General features: G+C 43.7%; 1 protein-coding gene across 2 annotated transcripts in view; it reads left to right on the top strand.

The window, feature by feature from the left end:
• The window catches only part of AKAP13 (A-kinase anchoring protein 13), a 642,893-nt gene that overhangs the window by 429,525 nt on the left and 198,773 nt on the right, over nt 1-14,595 (top strand). The gene's annotated exons all lie outside the window — the stretch shown is intronic.

Below are 14,595 nucleotides of genomic sequence, written 5' to 3'. Positions count from 1 at the left end.
CAAATTTCATTTGCAGACAGTGCAACCTTTAACAACATTTCAAGTAATCTTTAGCAAGCAGTGCGTTGAAGATTACTTGAAATGCTGTTAATGTTTCGACTGATTTCCTGAAAAACAAAATTCATTTCAAATATTTCCCTGACACAGTGAAATAAAATGGTCCACCTACTTACATAAGTGCATAAGTATTGCCATACTGGGACAGGCCAAAGGTCCCTCAAGCCCAGCATCCTGTTTCCAACAGTGGCAAATCCAGGTTATGCTGCTTATTCTAGAAATAAGCAGTGGATTTTCCCCAAATCCATTTTAATAATGGTCTATGGATTTTTTCTTTAGGAAGCCATCCAAACCTTTTTTTAAACCCTGCTAAGCTAACTGTTTTTATTACATTCTCTGGCAACGATGAGCATGGTGGTGGAGAGGATAATTTTATAGCCTTTGAAGTGTTTTATAAATGTAATGTATGCTTCTGTGTGCCTTTATGAAATTGCCCCACTTAAAGCAGGAGTACACATTTGCACCTGCTCTGAGGCTAGTGGTATTGGTTCCTATATGCCTGAAAGAAGAGGTACATATATGTGTATTTTATAAACCAATAAATAAACTAAACAAGGTGAGACTTAAGTTTATTTATTAGTTTTAGGAGTCTTTATTATAAGGATATTTTATTAACTATACACATACTGTAAAGGCCTGTCCTACCTTTGCTCTGCCTTCTGCCTGTTCTCTTCCCCTAGAAATGCTTACATGTATATTTCATAGAATTAAGTCCCGTCTATGTAATGGATGTTAAAACAATATTCAATATGGAGAGCAAAACAGATGCAAATCAATATTTATAAAATAAATTTTGCTCAAAAGACTGGTGTAATCACCAAATGCTATAAACTGCAAACAGTGAATATTTTAGCAAACCGGAAGCTAAAATACTCACTGTTTATTTGCAGTTTATAGCATTTGGGGACTAGTCTGCACCAGTCTTTTGAGCAAAATTTATTTTATAAATATTGATATCAAATAGATGCTACATTCATATAACCACTAGTGGAGGAGTGGCCTAGTGGTTAGGGTGGTGGACTTTGGTCCTGAGGAACTGAGTTCGATTCCCCCTTCAGGCACAGGCAGCTCCTTGTGACTCTGGGCAAGTCACTTAACCCTCCATTGCCCCATGTAAGCCGCATTGAGCCTGCCATGAGTGGGAAAGCGCAGGATACAAATGTAACAAAAATAAAATAGATACTATTGGAGATTCTACATGGAATGTTGCTACTATTGGAGATTCTACACGGAATGTTGCTAAGCAACATTCCATGTAGAAGGCTGCGCAGGCTTCTGTTTCTGTGAGTCTGACGTCCTGCACGTACGTGCAGAACGTCAGACTCACAGATGCAGAAGCCTGCGCGGCCACATTGGTGATCTGCAAGGGCCGACTTCTACATGGAATGTTGCTAGTGGAATCCATGTAGAATCTCAAATAGTAGCAACAGTGGAGGAGTGGCCTAGTGGTTAGGGTGGTGGACTTTGGTCCTGGGGAACTGAGGAACTGAGTTTGATTCCCACTTCAGGCACAGGCAGCTCCTTGTGACTCTGGGCAAGTCACTTAACCCTCCATTGCCCCATGTAAGCTGCATTGAGCCTGCCATGAGTGGGAAAGTGCGGGGTACAAATGTAATAAAAATAAAAAATAAAATAACCCCAAGAAATGTTGTAACAGACTGAGCATATAAGTCGCTGTTTTACATGTACAAGTTCTTTATAAAATTGTCTCCAAGTTGACTTCTTACTGGTTCAGTATCCAAGTGTCCCTACTTATTTCAGCCACTTGACCAGTAGAAGGTCCTGTGATCAGGTAAATAGATGGATTTTCTTTTTGAAATAAGATCTTATATCAGCCAACATATGTTGCCTTTGACATTTTTAATCATCTTAAGGGCAGATAATAGCCTGGTGTGTTCTCGATAAGATTTACTTGCTCAACATAAATTATCAAAAGACAAGGAAGAGGATTAGTTTTTCAGACCACATTAAGAGAATGAGACCTTTGGGGTTTTGAAAGCTAATGTATATCTTCATATGTAGACAATTTTTATTAGACCAAGGCAAGAATGATCAAAACTTGAATATAATTGATCCTTTTACCTTTGTATAGCCGCCTTTCTATATAAAAGGCATTTGTTCTGGTCATGTTTGTTTGTCTCCCAGTTGTCTTGAGAGCACATGAGTAGTGGAAGGCATATACAGTTCATAGTTCTGTGTGCCTTCCATCAGGGTAAGAGCAGCTCTGTGAGATGTAGCAATGCTTAGTGACCACTATGAGCAAGGAGACCCTGCCCTCTGTTTCCTATCCTTCAGCAATAGGCCTTTCTGCTATCACGAAGCTACTAATATCTATTGATGCCATTACATACTGTCTGAGAAAAGGCCCAGAAATGTATTACAAAGAAAATAATTCCACCAGCCTTTTATAGATCAACATTCAGCTCATGACATGAATATAAAAGTGTGGTATAATAGTTGTCTTTAGGTTTGTGAATGCACTTTAGTAGCTGGATGTTCAGACATGTACAAATTGAATTTTCTTTGGCTTAAATCAAATGGGATGACAGGGAACATTTTCCAGCGCGTGGTGAGAGACCACAGCCTAGACAAAGTGATGTCATGTACTATAAATTAGTTTGAGCTACACTAATGAATGTGGTAGGACTCCTGGGACTACTGGCCTTGGTGACATCACCCATCCCCTCCCTTCAGCCTGTCCCAGAGCGTTGTTGCTTTTGCCATTGTGAATGGTGGGCATGCTTCCTAGCACACAGACAAAACAGTTTCTGTACAGTGATACCATATCCACAGAGAGCATGAATCAGAAAAAAACGTTCGCTGCTTGTAATTTGAAGCCTGTTCTAACCACAGCCTGAAGCTGCACACCAGTTCTAGCACTTTGCGGGAATGGGAGAGAGCTTTTCACAGCGTAAGCAGCAAACATGGAACTGCCAATTGTGGTTTTAATGGAAAAATAGAATATATGGCATGACATAAGAACTGCCAGACTGGGTCAGCCCAAAGGTCCATGCAGCCCGGAATTCTGTTTCCAACAGTGGCCAATCTAGGTCACAGGTACCTGGCAGGATCCTAAAAAGCAATAGCTTTCCCAAGTCTACCTTGTTAATAACAGTTTGTGGGCTTTTTCTCCAGGAACATGTCCAACCCTGTTTTAAACCCAGCTATGCTAACTGCTTTTCACCACATCCTCTAGCAAAAGATTCCAGAGCCTAATTGTGCATTGAGTGAAATATTCCCTCCAATTTGTTTTAAATTTGCTACTGAGTAATTTCATGATGTGTTCCCTAGTCTTTGTACTTTTTGAAACAGTAAACAACTGAGTTGCATTTATCTGTCTCTCTTCTGATAATTGTATAGATCTCTGTCATATCTTTCCTCAATTGCCTGTTCTCTGAACTGAAGAGTCCTAACCTATTTTCAGTCTTTTATCATTTGTGGTCATCCTTCTCTATGTCTTTTCTAATTCTACTATATCTACTTAGAGATCCTGCAACCAGAATTGCACACTATACTCAAGACCAATTCTATAAACTAGATGCTAACATTTACACACCCATTGCATGTGTGCATGTTTAGAATACTAGCATAAACATGCATAGGTGTACACTCACATGCATATATGTCAGTATGCCACCTAAGCACTATTCTAAATATATGCTACTACTATTATCATTTCTATAGCTCTACTAGACATACCCAGTGCTGTACACTGGACGTGAAGAGACAGTCCCTGCTCTACAGAGCTTACGATCTAATTAGGACAGACAAATAGGACAAATAAGGGATAAGGGAATTACTAAGGTGGGAATGATAAAACATGGGTACTGAACAAGTGAGTAAGCATTAGGAGTTAAAAGCAGCATCAAAAAGATGGGTTTTTAGCTTAGATTTGAAGACGGCCAGAGATGGAGCTTGACGTATTGGCTCAGGAAGTCTATTCCAGGCATATGGTACAGCAAGATAAAAGGAACGGAGTCTGGCGTTATCAGTGGAGGAGAGGGGTGCAGATAAGAGAGATTTACCCAGTGAATGGAGTTCCTGGGGAGGAGTGTAGGGAGAGGTACTGAGGAGCTGCAGAGTTAATGCACTTGTAAGTCAATAAGAGGAGTTTGAACTGTATGCGGAAACGGATAGAGAGCCAATGAAGTGACTTGAAGAGAGGGCTATTATGAGCATAGCGACACTGGTAGAATTTAAGTCGTGCAGCAGAATTTTGAACAGATAGAAGGGGAGAGAGATGGCTTAGTGGGAGACCTGTGAGAAGCAAGTTGCAATAGTCTGAGCGAGAGGTGATAAGAGTGTGGATAAGGGTTCTGGTAGTGTGCTCAGAAAGGACAAATTTTGGTGATATTATAGAGAAGGAAACAACAGGCATTAGCAGTATGTTGAATATGTGCAGAGAAGGAGAGAGAGGAGTCGAAGATGACCCCAAGGTTACGAGCTGATGAGAGTGTTATCCACAGAGATAGAGAATGGGGGAAGAGGAGAGGTTGGTTTAGGGGGAAAGATAAGAAGATCAGTCTTGGTCATGTTTAGTTTCAGATTGTGGTAAGACATCAAGGCAGGCTGATACTTTGGCCTAGATTCCTGCTAAAATTTCTGGTGTGGAGAGGTAGATCTGGGAGTCATCAGCATAAAGGTGATACTGAAAACCATGGGATGAAATCAAAGTACCAAGGGATGAAGTATAGATGGAGAAAAGAAGAGGTCCCAGGACAGATCCCTGAGGTAACACCAACTGATAGTGGGATAGATGTGGAGGAGGACCCACCAGAGTATACGGTAAAAGTACGCTGGGAGAGATAAGAAGAAAACCAGGAAAGAACAAAACCCTGAAATCCAAGTGAGGACAGCGTATCAAGGAGTAGGTGGTGATTAACAGTGTCAAAATCAGCATATAGATCGAGAAGGATGAGGATAGAATAAAGACCTTTGGTTCTGGCCAGGAACAGGTCATTGGAGACTTTAGCAAACGCTGTTTCAGTTGAATGAAGAGGGGGAAAGCCAGATTGAAGTGGATCAAGAATAGCTTGAAATCAAAGAAAGTCATTATCTTACATAGCACATATTTACAAAAGGGGGGGGGGGGAGCACACATAGGGCCAGAGCATGGACAGGGCATAGGGAGGGCTTTTACTTGTATAACTTTTAACTTTTTTCTCTTCCTTTTCCTTCCTTCCTCCTCCTTCTCTTCCTATTCTCTCCCATGCCTGCCTATTTATTTGTTTTAAGATTGTATTTTTATTCCCTTCCTTTCTCCCTCTTTCCGTTCCTTCCCTCTCACTTTCCATTGTAATTATTTTATTTTATTAGTTCATTGTAAGCCGCTTTGGGGCTGCAAAACTGCGGCAAAAGGCGGGGTATAAATGACCTAAAAATAAATAACTTAAAGAATACTGTAAGTTACACATTCCGTGCTACATTTAGTTATCCACACTTAGGCCAGCTCTATGGTTTAAATGCATTTATGCTGGTATTATATAACAACCTAGGTGCCTAGGTTCTGTTATTGAAAAGGCTGCTAACGCCTGCCCTTGAGATGTCTAAATGCAGGTACCCGGTTGTAAAATAGCCTCCAATGTGTGGCTGCACCATGGGACAATATAGAGGTATTATGATGATGTCCTTAATTTTATTTTCCACTCCTTTCCTAAGAGAGTGTTGCCATTTACTCCAGATTCAACATCATCCAATATTTATTAAAGAGACTGTCACACTTAAGGGGTGATTTGGGACGCAAAACTTTCTTTTTGCCGCTTTATTTTGAATATTGCTAAAACCTCTTCTTTTTTTTTTTTTTTTTTTTTTAAGGAAAGTTAGGTCTACGAGCCACTTTTTGGATAAGAGAGTGAGGAATATACTTTTGCACACTTCAGTCACAGTGTAAATTGACTATTGTATTCTCTGCTTGTAGGATATCCATTGTACCACTGAGTCATTTACAGTTGATTGAGAATACAGCAATTAGGCTACTTTGCAATGTCAAGATCTAGGTTTCTGTAATTCCCTTGTTGAAGGGAAAATATAGTGCTGCCTGTTCTAACGTGGATCAAATATACAATTTTGGTGTTAGCCCACCAGACACGTTATATTGGAGTTCCTCCACCTTATCAACCTACTCAAAAACTTTGGTCTTCTTAAGCTAATTTTTTTAGTTATTCCTTCTTGCTCTCGACTTGGATTGTACTACTCTAGTAGAATTGTCTTTAATATTGTAGCACCTACTTCTACAGAACTCTCTTCCACTGGAATTGGTACCAAGATTTAGAAGGGCTTTGAAAACATGGTTGTTTACAGTCTTTTATGGTCTGATTTTGAGAGCCGGTGGTGGGAGGCAGAACTGGAGGTTGGGAGGCAGGGATAGTGCTGGGCAGACTTATACGGTCTGTGCCAGAGCCGGTGGTTGGGAGGCGGGGATAGTGTTGGGCAGACTTATACAGTCTGTGCCCTGAAGAGCACAGGTACAAATCAAAGTAGGGTATACACAAAAAGTAGCACACATGAGTTGTCTTGTTGGGCAGACTGGATGGACCGTGCAGGTCTTTTTTCTGCCGTCATCTACTATGTTACTATGCTTAAGCACTCCAGGATGATCAGTTTTCTTCTCTGAGGACAAGCAGGCCATTAATTCTCACAAGTGGGTAGCGCAGCAACACGTTGCCCAGTCTGGGCTTTCTAACAATCCTTAAGAGCTTTGTGGAGCACAAGACATGCTCCACCGTGCATGCACGGTTGCCTTCCTGCCTGCCACAAGGGCAAGGTTACCGCAGTTGTTTTTCTACCACAGTGAAGAGAGGACTGCATCTGTAGTTTCTCTTCGTATCTGGTTCAGAAGAGCTTCTTTTTTTAGTGCCTTTTTGGCTTCTTTATGTGCGATTTTTCGCACTTCTTTCTCAGTCTTTTTCTCCCCTTATTTTCCTATACCTTTTTAGTTATTTTTTGCCAATTTTTAAGTTTCCTTTATTTTCCTTGCCTTAGGCTGCGTTTAGGCCTACTCTCTGGTCAAGTGTTTCCTGTGAATTTTTCTGTGGTGCCTTGCCTTTTCTTCAGGCACCATCATGGCTTTTCATTTCGCTTCGGAGGTTTTTCCTTCCATATCCACTAAAGTTCCCAGTGGTTTTCAGCACTGTTCCTGGTGCATTCGGACAGTCTCTGGCAAAGACACCCATTCTTGGTGTCTTCATTGCTTAGGCCCTGACCAAAGCCCTGCCAACTGTGTCCTTTATCTTTGGATGAAGAAACGGACCCAGGTTGCCAGAGAAGCTCAACGCAAGAGGATTTTTGGAGCAAGATCTAAGTCCTCGGCATCGACGTCAAAGACTGCATCGGGAGCATCAGTCTATATGGCTGCTTTGAGACCCATTGACACTGGGAGCAGTGGTGAATTGAGTGGGTCTCCAGCTGTCTCGATGCCAACTGCTGGACAGGTCATGCCCGACCCTGAGGCAATGTGAGGATTTGACATTGGCATCGGTCATCCTCAATGCATGGTGCTGGGAGTTCTAGGGCGTCGAGGGATTTGGCACCCGAGAAGCTTCAGTGCTGGGAAGATCGCTCCCCCTCTATCCAGGAGGTGCCAATGCATCTGTCTCCGGGCAGCCAGTACCCAGCACCCATCTTGGTCCCATCAGTTCTGCAGCCTGTGTTAGAGCTGGCACCCTAGCCTTTCCCCGTGTCTGCCCTCAATGAGCGTATCTGGGCCTTGCTTCCTGAGCTGCTGGATAGCATTCTGCAATGGTGTGCATTGGTATCAGGGGTGCTTGTGCTGCTATGCTGCCCACTGTGGCCCTGCTTGACTCTCATTCTGCAGTGCAGCTGCCAGCGTCACGTGTAGCCCTGGTGTCAACTCTGTCACCTAAGCCGGTACCCTTTCAGTGTTAGTGGAGGAAGCTTTGCTGGTAGTGAGATGGGACCCTATTCTGCGACGTCCCTTACGAGGACATAGCTCCTCAAAGTCGAGGAAGGCTCGGTCTCAGCCCTTCCACAAGGAATTTCTGACTGACACTCATGGGAGTCAGAGGAGCATCCAAGGTACTTTTGGGAGGATGAGGCCTATGGCATCCCCTCTGAACCCTCCTCTCCACTTGAAAGGAGAAAGTGTCCTCCAGAGAGCCTTTCATTTCCTTCTTTTGATCAACACCCAGTATCGGATCCACAGCACACCTGGTTTTGATAGTCCTCAGTTGCCTCATAATTCCGTAGTGTTGGAATCCGCTGTTAAGAGAGCCAGGAGATCTATAGACTATGTCTTAGAGAAGCTAGGACCTTGGACTCTTTTGGGAGGAAGATGTTCCAGGCCTCAATGCTTGTGTCACAGAAATGGTCTTACCAGCTTTTTACGAGTGTGTACTTGCAGGACTCGGTGCACAAGCTGATGGACTAGGCAGACTCTCTCCCACAGGAGCAGGCCAGGTCAGTGCACCAGCTGGCCAATCAGCAGAAGGTGTGTTGAAAGTTCTTTGCCAGGGGCGCCTGTGACACCTTCAACGTGGCTCACATCCCGATACTTCCAGCCCACCGGAAGTATCTTTGATTTTGGCAGGGAACACATCACTACCAGTACTGTGTGTTGCCTTTTGGCCTTGCATCAGCTCCCAGAGTCTTTACCAAATATCCAGTGGTAGTTGCAGCGTCGCTACGCAGACTGGGAGTCCATGTGTTCCCTTACCTCGACGATTGACTGGTGAAGAGCACGTCTGAGAACGGTGCTCGGAAATTCATGTGGAGGACTATTTGGATGCTGAAACTCCTAGGGGTCATTATAAACTACCCCAAGTCTCATCTTCACCCTGCACAACAATTGGAATTCTTTGGAGCCCTGCTCGATACTCAGAAGGTTCAAGCTTTCCGCCTGGGACACTCTAGTCATTCTGACCTCTCAGTTTCGAACCTCTCATGAGGTCACGACTCAGCAGATGTTGAGATTTTTAGGCCATATGGCCTCCACAGTTTGTGACACCCATGATACGCCATCACATGAGATCATCCCAATGGACCCTAGCCTCCCAGTGGCATCAGGCCTACGGGAGATCTGTAAGATGTCATCCGAGTGTCTGCAGTCCTTATTCACTCTGTGCTCTGGTGGACTGTTCGATCCAGTTTGACCCTGGGACTTCCATTCCAAATTCCTCAACCTCAAAAATTGCTAAGGACAGATGCATCTTTCCTGGGTTGGGGTGCTCATGTAGATGGGCTGAACACTTTGGGAGTATGGTCCCTCCAGGTCTTCAGATCAATCGTCTGGAGCTCCTGGTGATCTGGAATGCTCTAAAGGCTTTCAGAGATCAGCTGTCCAACCAAATAGTGCTCATTCAAACAGACAACCAGGTTGCAATGTATTACACCAAAAAGCAGAAGGGCACCGGATCACACCCTCTGTGTCAGGAGGCCGTCCGCATATGGTGCTGGGCAGTATGTTCCTTCAGGCCACTTATCTGGTGGGCAAAAACAGCAGTCTGGCTGACAGTCTGAGCAGGGTCATGCAACCGCATGGCTTTTGCCGTGAGATCTCCCTCTGTGGATCTCTTTGCCACTCAGTTGAATCACAATGTCCCTCAGTTCTGATTCAGGCCCACGACAGACTAGCATCAGATGCCTTCCTCCTGCATTGGGAGAGAGGTCTGCTGTATGTATATCTTCCCATTCCTCTTGTGGGCAAGACTTTGCTGAAACTCAAGTGAGACCTTGAGACCATGATCTTAATCATGCCTTTCTGGACTCGACAAATCTGGTTCCCTCTTCTTCTGGAGTTATCCTCCAAAGAACCATAGAGATTGGAGCGTTTTCTGACCCGCATCACACAGAACGAGGGATCTCTTCTACATCCCAACTTTCAGTCTCTGGCCCTCACAGCCTGGGTGTTGAGAGCCTAGAATTTGCTTCTTTCGGTCTGTCAGAGGGTGTTTCATGGGTCTTTCTGGCTTCCAGGAAAGATTCTTCTAAGAGGTGTTATTCTTTCAAATGGAGGAGATTTGCAGTCTGATGTGAGGGCAAGGCCCTAGATCCTGTTTACTGTCCTACACAGTCCTTTCTTGAATTCCTTCTGCACTTTTCCGAGTAAGGGTTCACCTCAGTGCAATCAGTGCTTATCATCGTGTAGAGGGTAAACCCATCTCTGAACAGTTTCTAGTTGTTCGCTTCATGAGAGGTTTGCTTTTGTCAAAGCCCCCTGTCAGACCTCTGTCTGTGTCATGAGACCTCAATGTCATTCTCACCCAGCTGATGAAAGCTCCTTTCAAGCCACTGAATTCCTGCCTTCTGAAGTACTTGCTGTGGAAGGTCATTTTCTTGGTGGCTGGTATTTCAGCTGTTAGGGTCAGTAAGCTCCAGGCTTTAGTAGTGGAATGCACCTTATACTAAGTTTCATCACAACAGAGTAGTCCTCTGCATGCACCCTAAGTTCCTGTCAAAGGTTGTGTCAGAATTCCATCTGAACCAATCAGTTGTCTTGCCAACTTTCTTTCCCCTACCTCATGCCTATCCTGGCGAGAGCACCTTGCTCACCTTGGACTGCAAATGAGCATGGGCCTAGTACATGGAGCGGACAAGGCCCCACAGACAGTCTGTCCAACTTTTGTTTCTTTTGGGGGGGGGGGGGGGGGGGGGGTCGCCACTGGGAAATGCACAATCCCTAATGGGCTAGCAGTTGAATTTCTTTCACTTATGCCCAGGCTTATCCTTGTAGAAAAGAAAGATACTTACCAGTAGCAGGTATTCGCTGAGGACTGCAGGCCTTGTATTCTCACAAACCCTCCTAGGAGTTGTCTCCTATTTTTCTTTTTCTTGCTGTAGTATTTATCTGTGGTAACCGTGTCCTTGCAGCAGGCAAGACACACCCACAATTGCACGTGGAGTTTGTCTCTTGCTCCACAAAATCCTTAAGGCTTGGTATAAAGCCCTGACAAGCAACACGGTGCTGCATTACCCACTTGTGAGAATAGAAGGCCTTTTGTCTTTGGAGTATACCTGCTACGGGTAAGCTTCTTCGCTGTACTGTGTCCCTGATTTCCTAGCAATGTCTAAATTGTTGTGCTATTGCTACATTCCCTACCTTGTGTGTTTTTCTTGTTTTATGGTTTATTTATTAGGATTTATTTACTGCCTTTTTGAAGGAATTCACTCAAGGTGGTGTACAGTAAGAATAGATAAAACATGAGCAGTAGGCAATTAGAGCAGTAAAAATATTCGAACAACAATACAAAGTATGGCATGGTATACTGCTTGCAATGACAACACAATATAAGTACATAAGTAATGCCATACTAGGAAAAGACCAAGGGTCCATCGAGCCCAGCATCCTGTCCACGACAGCGGCTAATCCAGGCCAAGGGCACCTGGCAAGCTTCCCAAACGTACAAACATTCTATACATGTTATTCCCGGAATTGTGGATTTTTCCCAAGTCCATTTAGTAGCGGTTTATGGACTTGTCCTTTAGGAAACCGTCCAACCCCTTTTTAAACTCTGTTAAGCTAACCGCCTTCACCACTTTCTCCGGCAACGAATTCCAGAGTTTAATTATACGTTAAGTGAAAAAAAATTTTCTCCGATTTGTTTTAAATTTACTACACTGTAGTTTCATCGCATGCCCCCTAGTCCTAGTATTTTTGGAAAGCGTGAACAGACGCTTCACATACACCTGTTCCACTCCACTCATTATTTTATATACCTCTATCATGTCTCCCCTCAGCCGTCTCTTCTCCAATGTTCTACTAGAACATTATAATTGGTACTGAGGGTAAGGCAAAGTTGTAACATATAGATGAGTAAGTAAGTAGGAAGAATTTGAAAGTAAGGTGATTGATTTGAAGAAAGTTGCACGTGAGGTCAGAGAGATGGTTAAATATTATCTCAGCTAGGGTAGGAGTGGATAAACATGTCCCGCTGCAGTATGTGCAGCCTGAGTCAATCCTTGTGTGTGTGAGTGAGACCAACAAGTTAGTTACTTCTTCCATTAAAGGCTTGGTTGAAGAGCCAAACTTTCACCTGCTTCCTGAAGTACAGATAGTCTTGTGTTAAGCGGAGCCTTTCAGGCAATGCATTCCAGAGTGTGTGGGGGCTACTCCGGAGAAAGCTCGCTTGCGGGTATCATATCGTGTAATGTCTTTTGGAGAGGATGTAGTTAGTGAAAGTCCTTGGGAGGACCTTAGTGTCCTTGGCGGTGTGTGGAGGATCATCCTATTCTTCAGATACTCGGGGCCATTTCCTTTCAGGGCCTTGAAGATCAGACATAAGAGTTTTAAATTTAGCCCTGTATTGTACTGGTAGCCAATGAAGCTTTTGCAAAAATGGTGTGATGTGGTCACGTCACTTGCAACCTTCAATGAGTCTTGCTGCTGCATTCTGAATCAACTGGAGCTGGTGCAGGCCCTTTGTAGTCAGACCATTGTATAGTGCATTGCAGTAATCCAGTCTTGATGTTACCATGGCATTCACAACTGGGATAAGATTTACCTTTTTGATGTAAGGAGAGAGGCAGCGTAGCTGTCGCAAATAGTAGAAGCAGCTCTTGAAGGTTGCTTGGATTTGGTGAATCAGAGTAAGTGTTGAATCTAACTGTATTCCAAGGTTCCTGACTTGTGATTTGTGGGGGAGTTCATACTTCCCAAAAGGGATTTTGATGTCAGGTATGTGTCCACTTGTGTTAGGGACCCAGAGAAGTTTAATTTTTTTTCCCTGTTCTGATCATTTTTTATAATTTAAACCACTTCGATATATATTGATATGAAGAGCAGTATAACAAATCTGTGATATAAATATATTTCCTAATTTTGTTTGGTTCTTTGGCCACATTCACACACTGAGCAGAGAATTTCAATACTGTGTCTTATGTGACATCTAAATCTTTTCCTGCATGGTGACTCCTAATGTGGAACCTAGCATCATGTAGCTATAATTTGAATTATTCTCTGGGCAGAGGTGGACCGGGGAGAGAACCTGTTAAACATTTACTAGCACACCACTGTCTAGTGCCCACCCATCCAACCTGTTGGCCCACCCAAAAATTGACTTCTGGCTACGCCACTGCTTTTATTCAATTTATTTTCTCCTGTTGTTCCAGTCTTTGGCCTGCTGCCCCTTCTATGGGCTCCATAGTTCCATTTAATTTTGTCTACAAATTAAGCCTTGATAAGTGCATCATATTGCAGTTGTGAAAATTTATTTTGTACTTGCATGCTTAATCTTCAAGTCTTGCTAGGCCCTGCTTTAATTTCTCACAATTCTCTTAAGATGTATGTAGCAACTTAATTTGTGTCATCTCCAAATTTGATTACATCTTAATGCTTTTCATTTTCAGATCATTTTTAAATATGTTAAAAAGCACCAGGGCCTATATAGATCCCAGATCACTTTTTCCAACGTGTTTGTTCACACTTTCAAAAAACAAAAATATTGCAGATTAATGAGGCATGATTTACTTTGCTTGTGTTGATTAGGTTGAGTTATTTTGTCCTTTATAATAGTTTCTACAAATTTACTCGACACCAACATCAGCATCACCAGTCTGTTATTTCGTAGATCTCCCCTGGACTTTTTCAGAAATTGGTGGGTTGACCACAATTCTAATGATGACTGTCACCAGGGGTGATGCATGCCATTTTGAGCCTAGTAACGAAAAGGACAGGAACTAGTTGGTATTGTTCTACGCTTTAGCCTATAGACACCAGGGAATGCCCCCCTCCCCTCAGTGGTCTTGGTGGGGAACTTGACATAGATCCATATATGAAGACGTTTGCACCTACCCCTTCCCCCCATACCCTCCAAAAGAAGTACGTGTTAGTGGCCCAGTTCTCCCGGAAGGAGAAAATAAATGTAACTGTGAGGTTGATAGCAAGTTGTGGTGGTCATTTACCACAGGAGTTACCAGACAGAGTTAGTGCAAGCCCATGTCTCCCACTGTAAATTAAACTGCAGTAAAATGCTAAGCTTAGTAACTGGTCTCCTTTTTCTCTCCTGTATGGCTTTGTCCTTCCTGAGTGCCTTTTTTAACCCTGTCATCTAGTAATGGTCCAGCCAACTCCCTCAGGATGTTCTTAAAACGTGTCAGATTTTTGTATCTACTTGTTACTGCAGTCTCTGAGGGAGGTGGTGGAGATGAAAACGGTAACAGAATTCAAACATGCGTGGGATAAACATAAAGGAATCCTGTGCAGAAGAAAGGGATCCTCAGGAGCTTAGCCTAGAATGGGTGGCAGAGCTGGTGATTGGGAGGCGGAGCTAGTGTGGGCAGACATATTCGGTCTGTGCTGGGGCTGGTGGTTGGGAGGGGGGACTAGTGCTGGGCAGACTTATACGGTCTGTGCCGGGGCTGGTGGTTGGACGGCGGGGATAGTGCTGGGCAGACTTATACGGTCTGTGCCAGAGCTGGTGGTTGGGAGGCGGGGTTGGTGGTTGGGAGGTGGGGATAGGGCTGGCCAGACTTATACGGTCTGTGCACTGAAGAGGACAGTACAAATAAAAAAGTAGCACATATGAATTTATCTTCTTGGGCAGACTGGATGGACCGTGCAGGTCTTTTTCTGCCGTCATCTACTAT

Source organism: Microcaecilia unicolor, chromosome 1, assembly GCF_901765095.1.
Source record: "Microcaecilia unicolor chromosome 1, aMicUni1.1, whole genome shotgun sequence".
Taxonomy (NCBI): Eukaryota; Metazoa; Chordata; class Amphibia; order Gymnophiona; family Siphonopidae; genus Microcaecilia; species Microcaecilia unicolor.
Note: the sequence above shows the minus strand (reverse complement) of the source record. Positions and strands in the feature narration are given on the sequence as shown.